We start from the raw sequence: 26,839 nt of genomic DNA, 5'->3' as shown, positions 1-26,839 counted from the left end.
TATATATTTACATATGTTTAGGGCCAAATCCTGAGTTCGATTCCGAACTGATAGAAGTCATTTCCAAGTAAAACTATTTGTTAACATTTCATTATGGCAATCTAGTGTGAATAAGATATAAATTTATTTATAGTAGTTTTACATTGTTTACAGATAGATCACATACTTGCCGATAAAAATGATAATCAAAACAGATGAGGAAGTATGTCACATGCCCCATTTACAACACAAACAGAAACTAGACGCATGATAAGCTCCGTAAAAGGCATAAATCTTGCAGCATTGTGGCTACCTCAAAGAGCCTGTCTTATCTTGACTTCTTAAGAAGATCTATCAAAGCTTATACAAAACGTTTATGATGGGTAAAGCAAATTGTTTTAGTAATATAACCGACAATTGAGTCGATTAATTATTATTAATACAAAATCCTTCCGAAAATCTAATTCTAATTTGGTCAATTATGAAAATGGAATTCTAATCTTCGAAGGTTAAAAAAATCAAAACTTATTTATATTTTATTTAATTATTTATTAAGACTTCGTTGCATTACATAAAAGGAAAAAAAAATAAACATAATTTAATAAAAAGGAACTGGCGGCATTATCGCATTCGAGCGATTTCTTCCAGACAACCACTGTGAGTAAAGGAAAAAATAACATAGATTAAATTACATAAGGTAGGCAAGAAGTACAAAAATATATATTACAAATACAATAAGAAGGAAAAAACATACATAACAGAAACAACAACGGCAACGCACTCGCGAGCCCTCTGGCATTGAGAGTGTCCATGGGCGGTGGTATCACTTAACATCAGGTGAGCCTCCTGCCCGTTTTCCCCCTGTTCTATAAAAAAAACAAAAAAAAACAAAAAAACAACAAAAAAAACAAAAAAAAACAAAAAAAAACAATAACAATACAATAATAAGTGATATTGTGATAATATTTGTAATGATTTGTTACGGACACACTACGTTTCATAAATTTTATGCAAATTAAATCCGCGTTCATAATACAATTACTGTTGGCTTTAACGGTTTTAAAATTTATGATCTACGGATTTTATCTCTTTAAACTGCATTTCATAAACAGTTCTGATAGAGAAGACAGTTCTCAGTACTATTTTCTCAATTTACTCGACGCAAACAGTTTTCAAAGCTTAACACTAGAGTAGTCTAGGCTAGTAGTATTCTATACTTATATAAACATTTCTAATATATTATCTTATTATGTTCGAATATAAACGAAAGATGATTTAAAACTGTACTGGAATCTGGTTGTTCACAAAGAAATTGACAGTACTCATAATATATACTGAAAAAACAAGAACGAACATTCGTTCGTTGTAAAATGCGTAATATTACAAACATCAACAATTGATAGCAATAAAATGACATTTAAATATTCTGTAATTAAAATATGAATTACTAGCTGACCTGGCAAACGTCGTTTTTCCATGTATATCATTTATAATAAAAAAAATAGGGGTTGATCGTAGAGACTGTATCACAGTTGATAAAAAAATAATCATTTATCTAAAAATTTTAAAAAAATATTTAGGGGTGGACTACCCTTAACATTTAGGGGGATGAAAAGTAGTTGTTGTCCGATTCTGCAGGGATACCCAATATGCCCACAAAATTTCATAAGAATCAGTCAAGCCGTTTTTACATCAAGAAAAAACATTGAGACGTACAATGTGAATTTTACGGAACATCACACATATACTTTATGTATATCTTAGTAGCAAAATAATTTAATTTGCAATAGAGTTTTATTCTTGAGTTAAGAAAGGTTTTAAAGAAACCATTTTAACAGTGTACTTTTTAGTTTTCTAATCTTCTTTCGAGATAGCTTTCTCGTGTTCTAATGGACATTTATGCTCCACAAATCTAGATAATATAAATTAAAGAATATATCATATACGCAGAGATGTTTGTTAAAAGAATATATATCTATCAGATTATTAAAAGACGGGAATTTTTATTGCCAGTACGTCCCTTCAACCTTGATTTCAGAACTGGCAATCAATATGAGTGTATCTTTACCATCGGACTTCAATACAGAATACGAAATATCACCCGTATGAGGTCCATCGTGCCACAATCGAGCGTACCAATTTTTAAGGACGAGCAGAAGGCAATGTGAGTGTCCATGGGCGGCGGTAAACATATTTTACTTTGGTTTCTGAAGAATGTCAAATGCAATTTCAACTTACCCGATTGACATCACATCTTCCCGGTATGTGCTGCGTGTTAATGGTTAAATAAATTAAGCATATTATATATTTACATATGTTTAGGGCCAAATCCTGAGTTCGATTCCGAACTGATAGAAGTCATTTCCAAGTAAAACTATTTGTTAACATTTCATTATGGCAATCTAGTGTGAATAAGATATAAATTTATTTATAGTAGTTTTACATTGTTTACAGATAGATCACATACTTGCCGATAAAAATGATAATCAAAACAGATGAGGAAGTATGTCACATGCCCCATTTACAACACAAACAGAAACTAGACGCATGATAAGCTCCGTAAAAGGCATAAATCTTGCAGCATTGTGGCTACCTCAAAGAGCCTGTCTTATCTTGACTTCTTAAGAAGATCTATCAAAGCTTATACAAAACGTTTATGATGGGTAAAGCAAATTGTTTTAGTAATATAACCGACAATTGAGTCGATTAATTATTATTAATACAAAATCCTTCCGAAAATCTAATTCTAATTTGGTCAATTATGAAAATGGAATTCTAATCTTCGAAGGTTAAAAAAATCAAAACTTATTTATATTTTATTTAATTATTTATTAAGACTTCGTTGCATTACATAAAAGGAAAAAAAAATAAACATAATTTAATAAAAAGGAACTGGCGGCATTATCGCATTCGAGCGATTTCTTCCAGACAACCACTGTGAGTAAAGGAAAAAATAACATAGATTAAATTACATAAGGTAGGCAAGAAGTACAAAAATATATATTACAAATACAATAAGAAGGAAAAAACATACATAACAGAAACAACAACGGCAACGCACTCGCGAGCCCTCTGGCATTGAGAGTGTCCATGGGCGGTGGTATCACTTAACATCAGGTGAGCCTCCTGCCCGTTTTCCCCCTGTTCTATAAAAAAAACAAAAAAAAACAAAAAAACAACAAAAAAAACAAAAAAAAACAAAAAAAAACAATAACAATACAATAATAAGTGATATTGTGATAATATTTGTAATGATTTGTTACGGACACACTACGTTTCATAAATTTTATGCAAATTAAATCCGCGTTCATAATACAATTACTGTTGGCTTTAACGGTTTTAAAATTTATGATCTACGGATTTTATCTCTTTAAACTGCATTTCATAAACAGTTCTGATAGAGAAGACAGTTCTCAGTACTATTTTCTCAATTTACTCGACGCAAACAGTTTTCAAAGCTTAACACTAGAGTAGTCTAGGCTAGTAGTATTCTATACTTATATAAACATTTCTAATATATTATCTTATTATGTTCGAATATAAACGAAAGATGATTTAAAACTGTACTGGAATCTGGTTGTTCACAAAGAAATTGACAGTACTCATAATATATACTGAAAAAACAAGAACGAACATTCGTTCGTTGTAAAATGCGTAATATTACAAACATCAACAATTGATAGCAATAAAATGACATTTAAATATTCTGTAATTAAAATATGAATTACTAGCTGACCTGGCAAACGTCGTTTTTCCATGTATATCATTTATAATAAAAAAAATAGGGGTTGATCGTAGAGACTGTATCACAGTTGATAAAAAAATAATCATTTATCTAAAAATTTTAAAAAAATATTTAGGGGTGGACTACCCTTAACATTTAGGGGGATGAAAAGTAGTTGTTGTCCGATTCTGCAGGGATACCCAATATGCCCACAAAATTTCATAAGAATCAGTCAAGCCGTTTTTACATCAAGAAAAAACATTGAGACGTACAATGTGAATTTTACGGAACATCACACATATACTTTATGTATATCTTAGTAGCAAAATAATTTAATTTGCAATAGAGTTTTATTCTTGAGTTAAGAAAGGTTTTAAAGAAACCATTTTAACAGTGTACTTTTTAGTTTTCTAATCTTCTTTCGAGATAGCTTTCTCGTGTTCTAATGGACATTTATGCTCCACAAATCTAGATAATATAAATTAAAGAATATATCATATACGCAGAGATGTTTGTTAAAAGAATATATATCTATCAGATTATTAAAAGACGGGAATTTTTATTGCCAGTACGTCCCTTCAACCTTGATTTCAGAACTGGCAATCAATATGAGTGTATCTTTACCATCGGACTTCAATACAGAATACGAAATATCACCCGTATGAGGTCCATCGTGCCACAATCGAGCGTACCAATTTTTAAGGACGAGCAGAAGGCAATGTGAGTGTCCATGGGCGGCGGTATTAATGACTGTCAGTAGCCGTTTGCCCACTATTATAGGAACAAAAAAGGATTCTATGTACTGTTATTTTACGTAAACACTTTGATTAAACGCAACGTATATATAGTGAAAACGTTTTATGTCACCATAACAATAAAAACCGAAGTAATTAGCATAATGTAAAGGCTACAACGAATCAAACGCGAATTGAATTTTCATACATTATATGAAACGACCAATTATCTTATTGGTATAAATATTTATGATACCATGAAAATAATTTCTTATTTATTCAATTGGATTGTTTCTATTCGCACTGAAACGACTCGTTTACTTACACTATTTGTTTTTATAACTGCGAACGAAAAAGTTTTCCTCGTTCTTAAGCAATCCTCATCCCATATCGTGCGTTCGGATCACGCCTGTGCACTTAATAAATAAATGTTCTTTATATGTATTCGGTTAACAATCACACTTATGAAAAAGGCATCAAGTGGATTAGGCATAGTACAAACTCATAAATCGATGACATGTGCTGATAACTGATACTGATATGATTATGATACTGTCAATAAAATAATTTTTTTTTCAGTAAAGCCACATCAGATTGCATCACCCAAATATAGGGGTTGTAAAGCCACTGGATTATTATTTTTATATTTTCCATTGAATGATCGAAATGGATTGTATTATTTTCCGAATTTTCATAAATATTTGATTTATTTATTTATATCGCACTTCGTTGCAAAGAAACACAAATAACACAATGCATAAAAATTACAAGGGATGCAACGGGTGGCCTTACCACTTACAAGCGATCTCTTAAATTAGATCTCTTAAAGTTATTTATATCAAATCCAGAGCAAACTCTAAATTTTCCAAATTCCTTCTGCAAAAACCAAACTAAAAGTTCAGGCACCTCTCTCTTGAGTTCTTCGCGATTTTAACGGATTAAACAGTACTTATCTGTACTTGGATATATTCGGTAGCGGGCTGATCGGTTTTAAAGAAATTGGTAAGTGTCTATCTTTTACCTAATCCGCTGTTAATATTGCTGCTGGTTTTTTTTTGCTTGAAAAAATATTTATGGTATTTATCGTATATATATTTAATTGAATTTGTTTTAACATTTATTTACCTAAATTGCCATATGTTTGAGATAAACTTTGTATCATATATCGTAGATTTAGTACTATGTATGATGTGGTAAACTTTTATAAATATATACATTATGCATGTAACTGTATGTGTATTAAATCTTGCCCGACGCTCTTGAGTTATGGTGCCTAATAAAGCATATCTTATATTAATATGTGACTGTTAAATGTTAATAAATAGTATTATATATAACACAAGTATATACATATTCGTTAGATAGCCATATAAAAAGTAATAAGAAATTACTTACTATAGAATATTCTTCAGCTTCTCTGGTAATGTGTCTTGTATGTGAAGCAACTTCTGGTCCGTCGATGAAAACACTCGCTCCAAATGTATGCTATAATTGAAATTAAACAGAGGTGGTTAAAAATTGTAGTTTTTTTTCTTCTTGTCAGTTTTATTTCATGGGCAGAAGGCACATCTGATGTTAATTAATGCTATCGCCCACGGTCACTCTCATTGTCAGAGGGCATGCGAGTGCGTCACCGGCATTTAAATAATAAGCACTACTTTTGCGCATGTAGGTAATTCAGACAGTCTCTCTAGACGATTGTAAGGTTGAGTGTGTGACAGTTAAGTTTCGGTTTTGATGGTCTTAAGTTTGAACCTTAGCTGTGGACCCTTTCGATTATTCTATCTATATGCGCAATAAACAGTAAGTGTTATAAAAAACAACCAGAGGAAACAGCCAAATCCACGACAATAGACGTATTTATTTGCGATATATGTTTTAAAATAAGTGTTGTTTGATGATTTTCTATTTTAAAAGAGTACCGAAAGTTTTTTACCCCGGCTTTTTTCTCGGTCAATGACCTCTGTCTTTGCCGATGAGTAGGGATGCCCATTCAAATTTAATGACGTAGGGAAAGTGATACCTGTATCTTATATTCCAAAATAAACATATTTTTCAAAGGCACTTCAGCACTGTTATCTTTTGTGTGCCATGCTCCATCTTAGTCTTTTCTAAGTATGCCTATGTAATGATATACACAATTATTAATACCAAAAACTTTAATAGTTCAATATTTAAATTATATACGTAGGCTTTAGAAAAAAGTTACTGGGAAATTCTTAACGCAGTAGGTAAATTTTCAAAATATACAATCAAGAACTGAAATTCGTATTTCAAACAATTTTAATAAATTTTCCAATAGACTTTCTTCAATCATATGGCCACACGTTGAAATAAGGTTAAAAACAATATAATTTGCGTGCTTACTTAGCAGCAAATTACGCTGTAGCCAACAAGCATGGTCTGGCTTAAATTCAGTTAACTCACTGCAGTGACACCTGAAGTCAGTAGTGTAGCGCCAAACTTTATATCTACGAAGTAATATGATTATAATCTTGTTTAATCCAATTAGCCATTTGGTTTTATGGCTAAATCCCTTCATGAAGGCCGCTTTATCGCTATTTAGCGATCTCGTTCAAGCCAGTTTAGTTGCTTCTAATTATAGTTTAATTTTAACCTTACATTTTAGTTATTGTTATGTATTTTTTTATATTTTTAGTGCACATGGGCTAATTAAAGATTTATATCAGCTCCTGGTATATAGTACCGGTGCAGGTGCTTTTCTCGATGATCTCTCAATGGAAATGCTGCCAGCATTGAAGGTACACTGCCACAATAACACTAAGCTTTTTAAAGTTTAATTTCCTTTTTATTATTACTAATTTAAGAAAATTAGTAATAATGAACTCTGCCTGTGGAATAGAAATCTATGTCCGCAATTTGTACAAGTGTGTTGTAAGAGTGAAGAACTACATAAATATACTAGCGGATCCGACAGACGTTGTCCTGTCTACACGTCTTTAATTTCAAAATTTCAATTTTAAATAAGCCATTTTGATGAAAATTATTATTCAAATGTTATGATAATATCTAACGATCCAGCACATGGTCACACACGATATAACACAATGATAACAAAACTTTTTTTAAATTTCGGGACAGACTAAAATTAAAATTCGAATATTATTTAAAATTTGACACTGCGATGGTAGCGCCGTCTGTCGGATCCAATGTAAAACATTCCAAAATCAACAACAACTAATAAATTGAAAATTAATGAAAAAAACATTGTCCAGCGGACAAAATTGTGAATCTAAACCATTCCCAGATCCCCTTGAACACACACAAAAAATTTCGTCTAAATCGGTCCAGTCGTTTAGGAGGAGTTCAGTCACATACACACGCACACAAGAAATATATATATTAAGATGTTAAGAAATAGGTATATTATTTAACATCAGTTAACAAACTGATGTTTCATTTAATTTGTTTGTTAGTCTGTGGAAAAGTCGCTACTTCTGGCTATTTATTTGAATTCGAATATTTTGCTGCTCCAACCCATAGGATTATTAAAGAAACAGTATAAAATTAAAATCTATATATATAAAAGAAAGTCGTGTTAGTTACACCACTTATAACTCAAGAACGAAAGAACAGATTTGAGTGAAAATTGGTATGGAGGTAGCTTAGAGCCAGGAGACGGACATAGGATACTTTTTATCCCGTTCGACAGCGTTCCCGTGGGACTTGACATGAAACGTCAGTCACTATAAAAAGTGGTATAACAAATAAGAATCAGACTTGGAATAATAAAACGCAAATGATAGCTATGTAATTGACGTATAATGACAGCTATGTAATGACGTATATATGACAATTTGATATTTGTAAGAAATCAATATTCAAAATATTTCTATTAAATAAATACGTTTAATTATTTTTACAATTTACAATTTAATTATAATGATAGTGCTATTGCCCATTCGTATAAACAGTGAAGAGAACTATAAAACTCGGTATTGTCGTATGTATACAGTTCATCCAAAGAATGATGAATGTTTCTATTTGTTGTTGTTGTCGAATGACGCATTTAATCGAGTATTGGAACGGGAACGTGAATATGATCACCAGGAATTAAATTTAGTAGTTCAAACGGTTAAACTTTCCAATATGACCCGTCGATTTTTGAGGTTTTTTTGATGGGAGATGGAAGAGGGGATGGAGAAATACCCCCTGTGTCATTCCCAACCTGCGGAAACCCATAGTTACGGAGATATTCATATTTAAAATTTTAAGGTTAGAATGGTAACAATTTAGAAATGTGTCCCTTAATTTGATAATACTGATTATGTAAGTGTCTCTTTACCTTGAATGGAACACCTCCAAGTTATTTTTTCTGCCGGAGTTCCGTCTAAATATTAATAAAGATTATTTAAACCTGTATAATGTATAGAAATTCGTAAATAAATCGTACATTTTCCATTGCTTATTTTTTTTTATTTTCAATTTATCCCTAATGGGAAAGGCAAAGGACTTTAGCCATACAGATTCCATTAGTTATTAGAGACGTGACATTTTGCATCAAAATCGTTTTTTTAATTTGTCGATAGTTTTTTTAGAATAAAAACTTGAATTTTATTCAAATATAATATAATAATATGATATAAATATTAGTTTTTTATATGTTTATTGATGATTTCAGAAACAGTTCTTAGAAAAAAGAAATTCATATACTAACCTAACCTAACCGAACTAGATAATCATTCGGTTTATGAACGGCTCCGGCGCTACGGAAAACGCAGCCCCTTCACCCTTGCGTACCAAAGCACAGGCATTTCATGCCTGTGCTTTGTTACGGCGGGTGGGGGCTGCTCTTCCTCCGCGCCTCCGATTATTTATATACACTCTAGGGGTAGGGCAGACAAGACCACGTGGATAGTGGGGTGCTCTGATTCGGTGTTGGGTACTTTTAGGTTATTAAATAAAATGTTATTAAAAAAAATATTCATATACTAACCTAACCTAACCGAACTAGATAATAATTCGGGTTTTGAACGGCTCCGATTATTTGTATACACTCTAGGGGTAGGACTGACAAGACCACGTGGATAGTGGGGTGCTTTGATTCGGTGTTGGGTACTTTTAGGTTATTAAATAAAATGTTATTAAAAAAAATATTCATATACTAACCTAACCTAACCGAACTAGATAATAATTCGGTTTTTGAACGGCTCCGATTATTTATATACACTCTAGGGGTAGGACAGACAAGACAACGTGGATAGTGGGGTGCTTTGATTCGGTGTTGGGTACTTTTAGGTTATTAAATAAAATGTTATTAAAAAAAATATTCATATACTAACCTAACCTAACCGAACTAGATAATAATTCGGGTTTTGAACGGCTCCGATTATTTGTATACACTCTAGGGGTAGGACAGACAAGACCACGTGGATAGTGGGGTGCTTTGATTCGGTGTTGGGTACTTTTAGGTTATTAAATAAAATGTTATTAAAAAAAATATTCATATACTAACCTAACCTAACCGAACTAGATAATAATTCGGTTTTTGAACGGCTCCGATTATTTATATACACTCTAGGGGTAGGACAGACAAGACAACGTGGATAGTGGGGTGCTTTGATTCGGTGTTGGGTACTTTTAGGTTATTAAATAAAATGTTATTAAAAAAAATATTCATATACTAACCTAACCTAACCGAACTAGATAATAATTCGGGTTTTGAACGGCTCCGATTATTTGTATACACTCTAGGGGTAGGACTGACAAGACCACGTGGATAGTGGGGTGCTTTGATTCGGTGTTGGGTACTTTTAGGTTATTAAATAAAATGTTATTAAAAAAAATATTCATATACTAACCTAACCTAACCGAACTAGATAATAATTCGGTTTTTGAACGGCTCCGATTATTTATATACACTCTAGGGGTAGGACAGACAAGACAACGTGGATAGTGGGGTGCTTTGATTCGGTGTTGGGTACTTTTAGGTTATTAAATAAAATGTTATTAAAAAAAATATTCATATACTAACCTAACCTAACCGAACTAGATAAGAATTCGGTTTTTGAACGGCTCCGATTATTTATATACACTCTAGGGGTAGGACAGACAAGACAACGTGGATAGTGGGGTGCTTTGATTCGGTGTTGGGTACTTTTAGGTTATTAAATAAAATGTTATTAAAAAAAATATTCATATACTAACCTAACCTAACCGAACTAGATAATAATTCGGTTTTTGAACGGCTCCGATTATTTATATACACTCTAGGGGTAGGACAGACAAGACCACGTGGATAGTGGGGTGCTTTGATTCGGTGTTGGGTACTTTTAGGTTATTAAATAAAATGTTATTAAAAAAAATATTCATATACTAACCTAACCTAACCGAACTAGATAATAATTAAGTTTTTTGATTACAAATAATTAATTTGATCATAAGTTACAAATAATCTATGGTCCATTTTGAAAAGTTATTTTTTTTCATTTCATCGATACGTCAAATTTTTCGAACCCTTCACTAATCGATACGTGAAATGGTTGATGTTTGACATCAGTTATTTGTCAAATTCATTGTGTTATGGCGTGTTATGGAATGATATTTGTCCATTTGTATGGAAAGTATAAATAAATATATCTCATGAACCGTAAGTTTCCGCAACTTAATACTTTACAAAACGCTTTCTTATGGTGAGTACTATCTACAAAAAAAATTTGAGCATTCAAATCGACGGGTCATATTGGAAAGTTTATCCGTTCAAACGAATGTACCCCTGTTGAAATACCAACAAAAGGAAGTTTATGATACTTTAATGAAGGCAAACGATGATGAAAATGGTGGTTTATATTTCCTAGATGCCCTTGGTGGAACTGGCAAGACATTCCTCATGTCATTAGTTTTAGCAACTGTTCGGGCGAGATCCAACATAGCGGTTGCAGTTGCTTCTTCTGAAATAGCAGCCACATTGTTAGAAGGATGCCGTACGGCTCATTCAGAATTAAAATTACCGTTAAATCTTCAAACTATTGGAGAACCAACGTGTAATATTGCAAAACACTCAGCAATGGCCAAAGTTTTAGCGGCATCGAAAATCATCATCTGGGACGAATGCACAATGGCGCATAAACGTGCATTGGAAGCACTTAACCGAACATTAAAAGATTTACGCAATGAATCGAGATGTTTTGGAGGAGCAATGATTTTACTGTCTGGCGATTTCCGCCAAATACTGCCAGTAATTCCAAGATCTACGGCTGTCGACGAAATAAACGCTTGCCTCAAATCGTCAAATCTATGGCGCTATGTGACGAAACTGCAGCTGACAACAAACATGAGAGTTACATTGCTTACTGATAAAAAAGAAGAAAAAGAATAAAGATGTAGATGACCTGAACTACATAATGGTATGCGTTTGGTGGTTAGAAAATTGAAGAACAATGTAATTTACGCTACGATAATGATAGGAAAATTCAAAGGTGAGGAAGTTCTTATTCCGAGGATCCCGATGATCCCAACCGATATGCCGTTTGAATTTAAAATCCGATACGTCTTGCATTTGCCATGACCATCAACAAATCACAAGGCCAATCCTTAAAAGTTTGTGGTTTAAATCTAGAACATTCATGTTTTTCCCATGGTCAATTATACGTGGCATGTTCACGGGTCGGAAGACCATCAGCGTTGTTTGTTTTTGCGCCTGATAATAAAACAAAAAATGAAAAAATGTGTATCACAAGGTACTTAAGTGAAGAGCAACCTATGTACTAAAATACAGAAATAATAATGAATGATTAATGTAGGTATTTAATTTTTTTGTATTTTTTCCAATAAAAAAACCCAAACTGCTTATTTATTGCCATTAAGGCGGAACAAAGTTCGCCAGGTCAGCTAGTCTATATATATAAAAGAAAGTCGTGTTAGTTACACCACTTATAACTCAAGAACGAAAGAACAGATTTGAGTGAAAATTGGTATGGAGGTAGCTTAGAGCCAGGAGACGGACATAGGATACTTTTTATCCCGTTCGACAGCGTTCCCGTGGGACTTGACATGAAACGTCAGTCACTATAAAAAGTGGTATAACAAATAAGAATCAGACTTGGAATAATAAAACGCAAATGATAGCTATGTAATTGACGTATAATGACAGCTATGTAATGACGTATATATGACAATTTGATATTTGTAAGAAATCAATATTCAAAATATTTCTATTAAATAAATACGTTTAATTATTTTTACAATTTACAATTTAATTATAATGATAGTGCTATTGCCCATTCGTATAAACAGTGAAGAGAACTATAAAACTCGGTATTGTCGTATGTATACAGTTCATCCAAAGAATGATGAATGTTTCTATTTGTTGTTGTTGTCGAATGACGCATTTAATCGAGTATTGGAACGGGAACGTGAATATGATCACCAGGAATTAGATTTAGTAGTTCAAACGAATGTACCCCTGTTGAAATACCAACAAAAGGAAGTTTATTGCATTTGCCATGACCATCAACAAATCACAAGGCCAATCCTTAAAAGTTTGTGGTTTAAATCTAGAACATTCATGTTTTTCCCATGGTCAATTATACGTGGCATGTTCACGGGTCGGAAGACCATCAGCGTTGTTTGTTTTTGCGCCTGATAATAAAACAAAAAATGAAAAAATGTGTATCACAAGGTACTTAAGTGAAGAGCAACCTATGTACTAAAATACAGAAATAATAATGAATGATTAATGTAGGTATTTAATTTTTTTGTATTTTTTCCAATAAAAAAACCCAAACTGCTTATTTATTGCCATTAAGGCGGAACAAAGTTCGCCAGGTCAGCTAGTAAACTATAAATGTTTATTTTCGAAACATATGAGTTTTCATTCATCATATAGAAAGTAATCACAGCAATAGACACATATCTCTGCCTTCATAAAGCATATCAATCACGAATATTAACCATAATAAATCATAAAGCTTAAGCAAAAAGCGCTTTTTATTTGGCTGTCCAAGAAACATTTGCTTCATGAAATTATCAATAGCTATTTATTTTGCTTCAATAGCTTAACATGAGTTGTCTACACCAGACATTGGTAAAGCAAACATTAAATGTTTAATACATTTTTGATCGCTCGCTCTAAAAATATAAATAGATTGTTTACAGTTCTGTTGCTTTAAAACGTAATTGAATTCTCATTTCTTGAAACAATATGAAATGCATGTAACTATTGATGGAATAAGACGATAGAGGTTAAATTTCCTGAAATCAAATCATATTGTATCATACTTGTTATACACATATAGGAAATCATTTAAAGTCAGTGGCCTTATAACCTTTTTAGGTCGAGGCCTCAAATTTCTGAATTTGTTTCATGATAATTTGTCTTATAGGCGATCAGCCTCCTGCGCCTGTCACACAACGTCAACGATATAGGTCTTACCCTTAGAGCAAATGTTAAATGCGCTCATAGAAAGAAAGTCCATTGGTTAACAACCTGGCAATCGAATCTACGACCTCAAGAAAGTTTATTTAACCTTAAGTAATTATAATTTTCCTTAAGTTTTTATAATTTAAGGGTGGATTATTTTTTTATCTCTTCTTGGTTACTATAAGTGTTTGTCACATTAAATATTGCATTTTATTTTTCTTGTACCAATGTATCAGTGTGGGGAACTGAAACGAAAGAGAGGCGGGCAGATAAGAATATGGGAACACGATATAAAAAGGTAGCGGGTCCAAAGTGGATTCGAACTGAGATAACACCAAGATTGGAAAAATTGAGGTAGTCTTTATCAGAGGACAAGTAAATAAATAACCTTTCGCGAATAGATAAGTATTGAATATAATGTTTTATATATATTTTGGCTATAATTTTTATTAATTTTTTTGGAAAACTCGTGTTTTGATCATGGAAGAAACAAAATTCTGTTTCTTTTTATTAATTCAATTCAAATGAAACCCTTCAAATTGTTAGTCTGAGTATAAAACATTTATTTCGATTATATAAATAAACACTATAAGTGTTATTCAATGGCTACTTAAGCTTTATTTAACGTTATCTCTATCTGATATTACATTTGTGTAAATTTTTATTATATTGCAGCTAATGTAATAAAAGTTTACACTAAAACCGTTTTAAGCAAGAACAACCAAACACCGACGCACAAGACGCTTTTAAAAGACTTAGAGAATCAGCTATTATTATGCTAATTATATTCGTTATTGCAACCACTAGAGAGGATTGTCCATACATTTCAGTTTAGAGTTCTTCTTAAAAGGCTGGCCACACACTTGCGAGCCTTCTGGCAATGTGTCCATGGGCGGCGGTGTAACTTAAGCGATGAGCCTCTAGCCTTTGTCTCCTGTTACATAAAAAAACTTTTATGCAAAGCAAACATTATTAAGATTATATAAAAAATTGGAGCAATATTCAACCAAACCAATATTTCATTTTTGGCAAGTCATCGCTAGCACCTGCCTACACAGTATCGATTTTTTACACAAAAATTTGTCGGTTTCTTGCAATATTTCAAATACCAAACGAGTAAGAAAAACCATTATTTGTTTAACAAAATGTGCAATACGTATGCATAATTATCAAAGACAGACCCATTCGGCTAACACTGTTCTATTTATTTAGTCTAAAAATAGAAAGGAAATCTCACCGATTCGACCTTTGTTCATTCACCCCCTGAACCAAGTACTTGGTTACGGCGACGCGTTCATCCTGGATTGCCAACACAGACTCACAATGTAACAAAATTGCCGCCACCTGTAACAAAACTTTAAGAAAAGTATAGTATTTCAAATTATCTGTAATAAACGCTGTGAATTAATCAACCGCACTATATTATAATTTTCGATATCTTTTAGAAATAAATCAGAGTATTATTAATAAACTCAATAATAAGATCAATTATAATTATTATTTATTTGTACGTGCATTAAATTGTTTGTAAATTGAAATGTAAAAATGGGGAGGTCTTTGCCAGTGGGCACACGGAATCAGTTATCATAGACAACAAAAAACAATAGCTATAATGTATATATTGATTCTGATATAAGGCTAAAAATATAAATAAAAAATATACATGAAATTGTCTTCAATTATTTCATCAATAACTCAATCTAATAGTAGATAAATAGTTTTCATATGTCACTGAGATCTTGCCTGCACGTTCACGTGCAACAGCGTTATTTTACAAGAATTACAACATATTGCGGGAATATTATTTCACAATCACTACGAATTTTCTAACAAATAAACCTTCGTTTTAAATTACTCGATCTAATGATAAATACGTTGCGAAGTTTAAAAGATCCAAGTGTTTATACAGCGAAAAGCGAAAATGATACTTGATTGTAAATTATAATATTTTCATATCAAATTTATCAAAATTATTTTAAAATATACCTTGTGGTCAAGGAATAAGGAAGCGTCCATTGTGTGTGACAGTTGAGCCATGGCTGTACAGTTTTGAAAGACAAGAGCTGCATGAGGTACAAAACATAGCACCAACATCTGTAGTAGAAATATTTTCCGTCCTCGCCTATAAAAATATTATTTAACACGTATATTTATTTGTCAATATTACCATATGTATTTGTTACCGAAGCAGCAACCCTATTGGTTGAGCGAGAGATTCTTAATCCTGTAGGGTTGCGTTTGAAGCCTGGGTGAGAACTAATAGAATTAGCAAGTACATACGGAATCAACAAATGTAAAGAAAAAATATCTAAATTAAACCATCATGTTTAAGATGTAAACGCAGAATCCTAAAAGCAATAAAAAGTACGCCCCAAGAGGTTACGGAATTTAATACAAAATAATTGTCGTAATAATTTGTCTACCCCATGCCCCATTACGGAGTTTCGGGACTTGATGACATGCATACCATTCTTAGTGTGGAACGAATTCTTTATTTTTTTATTGTTACATTTCTCTACAATCTAACTTTAGAACCATTGTAGTTTCAACTTTTACGTAGCACTTCTACGCCGTTGATGTTCGTAGACGCGATGTAGCGTATAGCTCCTACGAGCAGTCTACAATTTCTTAAGAACTTTTGAGTTAATCCGTAGTTAATCCGTTAGTAAGTTTTATAGATATAAAACCTTAAGAAAGATTATATTACATTGTGTTATGTGTGCAGTGTCTGTGCCTGTGTGCATTCACCAAATACCCTCTTTTTTGATTTAGGCAAAAGTTATGTTCTGATTTAATTTGAACATTGACTAACTGCTGACACAGTTTAGTTTTAGTTTAACAGTTGAAGATGCAATAAACCAAAAGCTCAAAAGCATAATATTATGTAGGTGTGAATAAGTAAGTAGTACTAAGGATATTGTTTTAAAACAATATATCATATGAATATTGCTCTATTTTATTCCGTTGTCGATTTCTCTCAAGGTAACGAAGACTCTTTCAAGCCTATCGTGATTTGATAATCCCACCACCTTTATAGGATTAGTGATTTGTAGGGTAATTAGGTTCTTACATATCAACCTCTCATAAATTTAGATATCTATATATTATTTAGGACAGGTTGCTGATACATCCACATGTACCATACACTGACATTTATTACATAATAATTTTAACACTAATTTTCATTGTCTCGCAAACGGTTTAGGATTTTTTAAAGAGGTTCTTTTTAAAATGAGGAATTAGTATTTTTTAAGAACTGAGGATTTTTTTAGAAATGAAGATTTTTTTAAATTAGATTTTTTTTAGAAATTAGTATTTTTTAGAAATTAGCTTATTTTTAGAATTGAGGATTTTTTTTTAATGAGGACCAATACTCAGTGACAGCACACTTTTATTTGTATTAGGAAAGCTATAGAAATATTTTGCTCCCACGTAAGTAATCACCCATTTTCCATATTCGTCCGTCCTCGGTTTGGGTAAAACCGAATCACTATCCCGTCGAGTAATTCGTGTGGTAGCGGTTCTTACTAATAAATTATATTTAAAGTCGATCTATGAAATAAAATGTAGAGTTTACAGCTATGTTTAATACCTAATGTATATGTACATATAGAGTAAATCTGTGGCCATAGATCTAATTCAATTAAATTATTAAGAAATCTTGAAGGTACTATAATATAAAACACTGGAAATATTAATAAGTCATACTGAGCAAAAATATGCTTATCATTGTCTGATCTATGCCACAAATATATAACCAATTAACGTTCGTTATCTGTGTGATATGTCGAGCAGTGATGGCTTAGTGTAGCTTCGGCGTGCTACTCTGGTCGTAGGTTTGCTTCCCGGCTGTGCATCAATGGAGTGTCATTATATATGCGCATTCACTTGAACGGTGAAGGTAATAAGAAACCGGCTTGCCTTAGACAAAAAAGTCGACGGCGTGTGTCAGCCACAGAAGGCTGATCACCTTCTTACCTATTAGAATGACAAATGATCATGAAACAGATAGGGAAATCTGAAGCCTCGAGCTAAAAAATATCTGTGTAATATATGTCTCTAGAAAATGTTCGGATGGGTGTTATTTTATAAGTTGACTTTGTTTTTCTATATATTTTTATAGTTGACCCAAATTACGGTGGTATTAAAATGTGTTTTAATAGATTGTATAATGCGTCTTATGTGCAAAACACTGGACGATGTTTGAGAAGGCAATCAATACAGACGCACAGACAAAACATTTATAACAAACAAAACACACACACATAACAGTAATCAAAGAAGAAAAAACATATGTGCAATTCACACATGGTAGAAGTGAAACCTTCAAAAACATTTTTTTTATTATTAATCATATATAAATTAATCATTTTCCATTATCTAAATGTGTGTGTTCTTTTAAAACAGTATATTTTAATGATAAATTTTAATTTATAAGTTTAATATAAATTTTTAATTTGGGAAAAACTAAAACATCGAAAGTTTGAAATTCGATCAAATGAAAAAGCGGCAGTAAAGAGAGGCTGTATAATGCCTGCTATCTCATTTTCTCCCACGTTAAATCATATGGTGAATTGATGTTTCTGTCTCTCTTTACCGCTGCATCCGGTTTGAAATCACGACGATTCGAAAGAAGTTTATCTATCTCATTTTCTCCCACGTTAAATCATATGAATTAATGTTTCTGTCTCTTTTTACTGTCGCTTTTTCGTTGCATCCGGTTTGAAATCACAACGATTCTAAAGAAGTTTCACTTCAAAAACATATGTGCAATTCACACATGGTAAAAGTGAAACCTTTAAAAGCAAAGTTTTTATAATTAATCAAATATAAATTAATCATTTTCCACTAACTAAATGTGTGTTCTATAAAAACAGTATATTTTAATAATACATTTTAATTTATAAGTTTAATATAAATCTTTAGTTTGGCAAAAACTAAAACAACGAAAGTTTGAAATTCGATCAAATAAAAAAGCGGCAGTAAAGAGAGGCTGTATAATGCCTCCTATCTCATTTTCTCCCACGTTAAATCTTATGAATTTATGTTTCTGTCTCTCTTTACCGCTGCATCCGGTTTGAAATCACGACGATTCTAAAGAAGTTTATCTATCTCATTTTCTCCCACGTTAAATCATATGAATTAATGTTTCTGTCCCTTTTTACTGTCGCTTTTCCGTTGCATCCGGTTTGAAATCACAACGATTCTAAAGAAGTTTCACTTCAAAAAAATAAAATGAGATATCAAAAACAATGAAAAAATTATAATAATTTAAAATAAAATGAGATATCAAAAACAATGAAAAAAATTATAATAATTTAAAATAAAAATATAATAATAATAAAATTTATATATGCTGGCTCAGCATTATGCTGAGAAGCAGAAAGTTATACAGTGTACATTCTGCCAAAGACCACAGTAGCTAGTTTACGCCTCAGAATGTAATAAATACCTAATAAAAAAATAATAAAAAAATTACCAGATACGCGACAAAGGTTTGGTCCTAAAATGTGTACGAGCGAAGGCTATACTCACTCAGGCTTTCTTAGTTTTATAAGCGCGGCGATTACCTAAATCGTCAAAGTTACGCCCCGAGAGTATAGCCAGACGCCTGTTTAACTGTTACATTGTCATTTGTTACATAGCAATTAACATTTCATTAGTTTGCTTACATTCTATAGTACGCGAGTGGTTCATATATAGTAAAAATCCTTTATTATTTAAAGCACCCAGGTGACTCAGGAATCGTACATACGATTTGAATATGCCAAATTATAGGGCTATCAAATCTTAGGATAACTTTTAAGCATATTTTGGATTGACACATCCATGAAAAGGGAATATCAAGAATAATTTACGATATATATATATATAAACGTATAAAATAAGATTGTACTTACTCAGTAGCCAAATTGATATGTAAACAGCCAACTTTGACTGGAACCAGCTGTGGGCCATTGCGGTCAGACGGCGTAGTACAGTGAGAGGAACTCTCGATTCTAAGTGTATTAGATAGCATTGTTCTAAAAGGAAATATGCACAAATTAGTATTATTTTATTTTGCTATGTCCACAGACTAAAACTTCTATAAAATAGGTTCTAGTTCTTAAATAAAAGTAACACACTTTGCTGCATCTTGCCCGATTACCCTTTGTTCTATAAAGAAATACACAATTTGATTGTCTGTCGGCACTGAAGAATAATGATGATCAGGAAGTAAAAGGCCCCTTCCGAATAAGCATCACGTTTTTGGACTGTTTTTGTTTTTAGAATGATCCGTTAATCTTAAAATACAAGATATCTTAAAGAGTTATGCTTATTCATAAAAAGTAGACTGGGGTTTGAGATGGAACTTGGATGGAACTGTCCGAATTAATTAAATGATACAGTACATATTATACATAACAAATAATTACAATATTAGATGGTACTATAACATAATTATTGATTAAGTATAAGACAGTTTTGAGAAGGCGAAATACAAATATATTTTTATGTTCTGTTTGAAATATAATAAGTAGCCAAACCCAACGTAGACAATTTACCGCTCAAACTCGATAAGAAGTATAAATATTCAATTTCTTTGAATATGTCCAAGATTTACCTCATATTCCGAGACAACAAAGAAGTGAAAATGTAGAAAAACATCTCGCTTTTATCGTTGGCACTTATGTGTTCTAAAACTTTATACAGTATTTGCTATATTATTTGGATTGAAATTCACTTAGTTTTAGTCAAGTCAAAAATAATTTATAAGCCGGCGACCTACGCGTTAGTCCTTTCCTCGCTCAACTTAAATTTGTTTTCATTTTCCATTTATCAAATTTTAATTTTTATTATTCGTATCCAGGTTAAGAATATAGTAAATAATTTAATTATTTCCCTATAAAATGTATTAATAAGTCCTTATAATACAAGTTTATACAAAAAAATTTTATTTTACTTAAACTTTTTTCGTGTTCCACTAAATCGACACTAACTATACAAAAACTCAGATTTGTATCGCACAGGCTGGACAAACAACGACCAATATTTATGCCTGGACTTGTTTAAGGTATCATGAAATACGGTTTAAATATACATAGCGCTAAACCACCTGCATCATGAGGATACCCCATATAGAAACCATCATACAATATAGCCAAATAAAGTATCACTAAGTTACATTTATTGAATATTTTTTATGGTTTTTTCCCATTTATAAATGAACCTTTGGCTATATTTTTAATATAATTGTTTGTTTTTTATATCAATTTGAAATGATGAAAAGATGATCTTAAGTCTGTTCTTTTTTTTTATGTTACAGGAGGTAGCAGCAGGAGGCTAACCTGATGCTGAGTGATACCGCCGCTCATAGACATTCTCAATGCCAGAGGGCTCGCGAGTACATTGCTGGCCTTTTAAGAATTGGGCGCTAAGAATTTTCTTGAAGGACCCTAAATCAAATTGGTTCGGAAATGCTCAGTGGGCTGCTGTTTCCACATAGAGGTAGTGCGCGGCAGAAATCGCCTCTTTTAATCGTTAATTAATCGCTTAGTTGTGGAACGACAGACGTTAAGGTTATACGTATGGTTTTCTGCCTTGACGTCCGATGATGAAACTCAGCTGCAGGTATTATTCCGAACAACTCCTCTGAACACTCCATGGTAAATTGAGAATTGAGTTATAATCTTAATATATAAACATAATTGCCATATAAAATTAATTTATTAAACTAAAGTTGTTGGAATGTGAGCAAATGAATCTAACAAGGCTTCCCGTTATAGGTTTAATGAGGGCACACTTCTGGATTTCTTTGGCCTACACCCGTATTTGCCATCGTAATTACGTTCAAACTTTTGGCGAAACAGAAATGTACTCCTATTACCTTCAGGTATTTATCTAATTAAAAAGGTGTGGTACGGTAATGGAGAAGTATGTATATATGAGCTTATAATAACAGTAAAAGTATGAAGGGTAAATTCGTCGAAACTTAAAACAGCTCCAGGCAATGATGCAATAATATGGTGGTGTATACTTTTTAACCCCATAGAAGATAATTAAAATAGAATAATTTGTGAAATTAATGAGAAAGGCACATTATTTGGCAAATGTAATTGAGTGGGAACTGAGACAATATTATTTACACATTTATTTATTTATACTGACAGTTTTTTATTTTTTTAAGGAGTCCAAAGCCAGGCGCCTCGTTATTATTTCTTGAGGCACTAAGTACCAGGTAAGTCGTAAACAACGATTGAAAAAAAGGTCGATACATAATTCAATAACTTTACTTTATAAACAATTCAAAAGGTCATATCATTAAATAAGGAAGGCAAAATAGTAGGATTAACAATACAAATACAATTGTCTACATCGTTTATTTAAAATAAAATTAGAAATTTAAATTTCCTTTTAAAATGTCGAAGCGAAGTGTATCTGAATATTTTTTGTAACCAGCCCTCCGCTCCCTACACACCCGCTAACCAATTCTCAGTAACGTATCACGAGCGGCAAACGCTGCGCTATTTTCTATGGCACATTCCTTTTGTCAAAAACGCTTCCATTTAACCGATCTTTTGGCGAACTTTTTTCATTATATAGGGTAAACCAGCTTACGGAACAGCTATAAGCAGATAGAACCGGCCATGGACACCCGTTTTAGTGCGTTGCTGGCCTTTGATAATGAAGTAAAGTCTCTTGAAAAAACTCTTTTGTAATTACTTATACTAGCCGTCTATAATCGGATGGTTATATTTACCTAGTTAAACGAAATGAAATTTGTATAAGCTTTTTATTTCGTTCAATATTACACAATATATTCAGACAATTTTAATTTAATATTGACTTAATTATAAAAACTTTATATACTTCGACAATCTCACCTCTTTAGGTATACTGTTACATGAGTTGGAGAGGTTTATATACTTCATTATCCTACCTTGACGCAGGCCAATTTTCAAAGGCTTTTGTTCTTAACAATTTCCTTGGAAATTTAAGACAAAGATATCCTGTACCTTTTGCACAATTTATATTTATATAAAGAATTAAAACCGCCATTTGCAGGCGTATACTGCAAATAAAAGGCCTGGTATGCTCGTTATAGCGACCTTCTAAATCTTAATATAGAGGTCGTCGCCAGTGATAATATCGCTGAGCAATGAATGTTCTATAACTATCTAAAATTCATGCTATTTGGGGTCCTGACGCCATGCGTTTTTTGACAGGACAAACAATATTAACAACAAAATTTGCGTTGAAAAGTGAACACATCCTTTCAATAATTATTAATTTTAGCATAAAACTGTTTAATGAACTGTCATATCAATTCCAATACAAAACTTATGTTTATTTAAAAAAATATATATTATATTATATACGTATATCTCGCAGTTATGGGTTTGGTTTCGGCTTCCATTGTAATTATATGTGACTGAAATAATCAAAGTCTAATTAGTTTATCACCGTTAATAGTTGGTTTTCTTATTTGCCAATATTACTAGATCGACAGATAAACGACTAATTAATAGTCTATAGTTATATAACAGTCTTTATTATTAATAATGGCATAGTTAAATTAGTTTAACTCCGTTAATACTCGTGATTTATTTGATTTTTCGATAATAGTGACTATGATAATATTATTTTTAAAAGTGCTACATTTTGCGACTGCTGCTTGAGTCTGTACTTAATTCAGCGGAATGAGTAGTGAGACTATACAAGGCCTGTATCTGACCGTGCATGACCTACGCTAGCATATTCTTCGAGAATTGTGCGCCCTCCCATATCCACCTACAGGCACTCCATCCGCGACTCTCGTAGAATAGCGACCGGCGCACCCTTCTTCGTAAGAAAAATCAAAACAGCTGAGGGGTAAAGGCTGTTCAGACCCACAGCGAGATTCCATTAAAAACAAAACAAAAAAGCGGCCCTCATAACACAGAACCAAGCCTATAAAAAGTAGGCAGACAAACAGACAGTCCTGTTTTTATTAAAAGTATACTTCCATATACTAATTAATTAGTATATCAATAAATCGCCAAGTTTTTTGTTTTACACAATGTTTTTAAGGAGCTACAACCATTACACTATGTTCCACATGATATCTTAAGTAATTAATTATTATAAAATAAATTAAAAACAAGGATTTGTCAGCAGTAGGAGGCATTGTGAAATAGGAGCACGCACATACATTCTCGTGGGAACAACGCGCAAATATATAATCGAAATAACTAACATCTCGATCACGATATCTGCCTTCTTGATGTTATACGACAATATTTCTATCATTCATTGTCAGCTTGTAATATCACTCCGACATAAATAATAGTTTTTATTTATGGGTTGAAATACAAAAAAAAATATGGTGCGATATAAATTGCTTTAATATTTTACCTTATATAACACAACAAAATATACAAAAAAACATATTATATGATCGTTTGTATGTTATATTGTTATATTTGTAAGTTGATATGTATAAGGAAGGTATGGGCGTTAAGAAAAGAATTATAGAACGAATTTGTTTATTGTGCGTTGTTTGTTATACGCAGAAATCCAAACTTCATCTGATGTTGTTCCATCTGAAAACACAGACCAAGAGGAGTTCTCCTCCTCTTGGTGGAGTAACAAAATGACGCACTTCGCTCGATTGCGACTGGTCAAACGAAATATGAAACGTGTCGGACTTCTGTATAGAGCTTTTGAAAATCTAACGACTCGACAACGACAACGAGAATCAACTATATTCTTCTCACCTGTGAAGGCCTTTTCAGATACATTAGATAACTGTTTTAAACTGTAACTGTTCTTTTGTAACTGTAGCAGATGTACACAAGAAAATTTATTTATTCAACAGTACCACTATACAGTACCAAGCCAATATGTTAATGTCAAAATTAAATACTCAATATCGCTAATGTGAATTCACTCGTCGATTCAATCGTCGATAGCGGAGACATTCAGTAAGTGCAATGTTTTGGGGACAACCTTTTTGGGGAACACTTGGATTGGATGTAATATATGGGCCAACTGCAACCGTGTTTTTTTTAATTTATTGTATACGAAACTCATTATGTTTGTCACTGTACTTAATAAAATTATTAAACATTAAATTATCTACATTAATAAGCTAAAACTAAATTAATAATCTGCCGCTTTTATGGCATATTCTATCGGTTTTATAGCATGGTTATAATTATACGTATTGATATATACATATAAATGTATAAATATGTATAATTATGATCGTTTCATATGTTATATAATAAATTATCGATATTTTTCCACACATCTCAAGTTTAAATTCCATACAGGCAATATTACATGGGCGGGAGTTTAGCCAACATAATGGAGACCATAACTCGGCACCAACACGAAATTACGGAAACAGCCTGAAGACATATTGTTCTAATTAAATTGACCTAAATTGCAACATATAGGCTTACTATTTTGAGCGTTGCATATTTATTAACAACTTTGTTCACGATACATAAAACAAACAATGTACAATGCACTATTTTTTATGTCGTCAGGTAACCTCCGTTTTTCTACCGAACATAGTTTTTTTTAATACCTACACAATACACAATATTTATGATATATTTTAAAGTTGTTTTTTTTTGTAAACTGGAAAATCTGGGTACAATTATTGACGAAACAAGAATTCTTTCGGTTATTTTGAACACTATCTATTAAATGCTTTTTTAATTTTTATATTTTATTTTTGTATGGCATGAATTTCGAGGCTATTCTTGACACTGAGAAGAATGGGACAAAAGCATTTGAATAAGTGAATTCGTGAGTGCACGTTAGTGCTAAACCGTGAGAAGTGAAAAATAAAACACAAGAGTGTCTTCCCCTTAATAGAGACAGTAAGTGTAATAACACTTACTTTCTTACAAGTGTTTAATACAACACTTTCTAGTGTAAAATATATTTTTAGTAAATAAGGTTATTTTTAAATTAGTAATTAGTTGTAAAGGCTAGATCGTAAGATTTAATTGTGTCTTTGTGCAGAGGGGTTTATAAAACCATATGTTTCCGACAATTGCACAAAATATTCCGGTATTTAGGTTTCATTCACATATCAATGAATCACACGGTTAGTTGTTCAGTTGACACAATCGCAAATTTATTAAACCATTACAGTCAATGCGTTGTAACCATTTACAAAAACACTCCCAGAGTCGTACTTTAAATTATCTTTACCACCTGCAGCTAAACGCTTTTCGTTTATTTGGATAAGAATTGCGAAGAATTAATTCTAAGTCAATTTACACGAAACCATACTAAATCTTCCCTAAGGAAATCTTAATGTTTTTTCAGAATGGTCCACGTTTCTACAATCACCTTTCAACGCTTCAGGCGACAATTTTACCTAATGTTGAGTGTGCGGCCTTTTGAAGTGCACATCTGTCCAAGAAAAACCTTTTTAACCTCTTCTGATTTATAGATGAAAAACCCGTATATAAATGTATTTAGTAGTTCTTGAGTTGATGGCGTAAACAAAGACAGACGTGGCAGAGGAATTTAATATCTTAGACAATTTAATTAACAAAGATACGCGTTAATTTTTGGGTTAATGTTATCCAACTTAAGGATATATATATATATATATATCCACATAAATATATATATATATATATATATATATATATATATATTTATGTGCGTGCGTATATAAGGTACCCATGTCAGAAATTAAATTAATTATTACTAAGGTAAAAGCCCCGATAGATGATCAGGTACCAGAACATGATCACTCCATATATTTGTATATATTCACACTGAATGCGTGCTGATGATGACGAATGATGATATAAATAAATAATAACTTTTACGTTTACTGCACAAGACGTTATGCAACAGAATTGCCATTTAGAGTTCTAATATATAACTACTAAACGTATATATCAACCTCAATACAACAACTCTCTCTCAATCGCTATCTCCATTTTCTTCGACAAAGACGCTGCACTATTTCGTGACGTTTCATCCGTAGAAAATTACCCTCATGCTCCTTTAGAAGTTTCACTTCTA

General features: G+C 32.2%; 2 long non-coding RNA genes across 2 annotated transcripts; both read right to left on the bottom strand.

Annotated features, from left to right (window-relative positions):
* Positions 1-5,838: 5,838 nt before the first annotated feature.
* On the bottom strand, positions 5,839-19,823 carry LOC123689152. The gene is made up of 4 exons (XR_006750193.1): positions 19,720-19,823; positions 15,806-15,941; positions 15,057-15,163; positions 5,839-5,922 (listed from the first exon to the last, which is right to left on the bottom strand). It is a non-coding gene; the product is annotated as an uncharacterized LOC123689152 (long non-coding RNA).
* Positions 8,532-9,023, bottom strand: LOC111002257. The gene is made up of 2 exons (XR_006750192.1): positions 8,744-9,023; positions 8,532-8,626 (listed from the first exon to the last, which is right to left on the bottom strand). It is a non-coding gene; the product is annotated as an uncharacterized LOC111002257 (long non-coding RNA).
* Positions 19,824-26,839: the final 7,016 nt, after the last annotated feature.

Source organism: Pieris rapae, chromosome 4 (assembly GCF_905147795.1).
Source record: "Pieris rapae chromosome 4, ilPieRapa1.1, whole genome shotgun sequence".
Lineage (NCBI taxonomy): Eukaryota > Metazoa > Arthropoda > Insecta > Lepidoptera > Pieridae > Pieris > Pieris rapae.
This window is presented reverse-complemented; position numbering and strand designations above follow the sequence as displayed.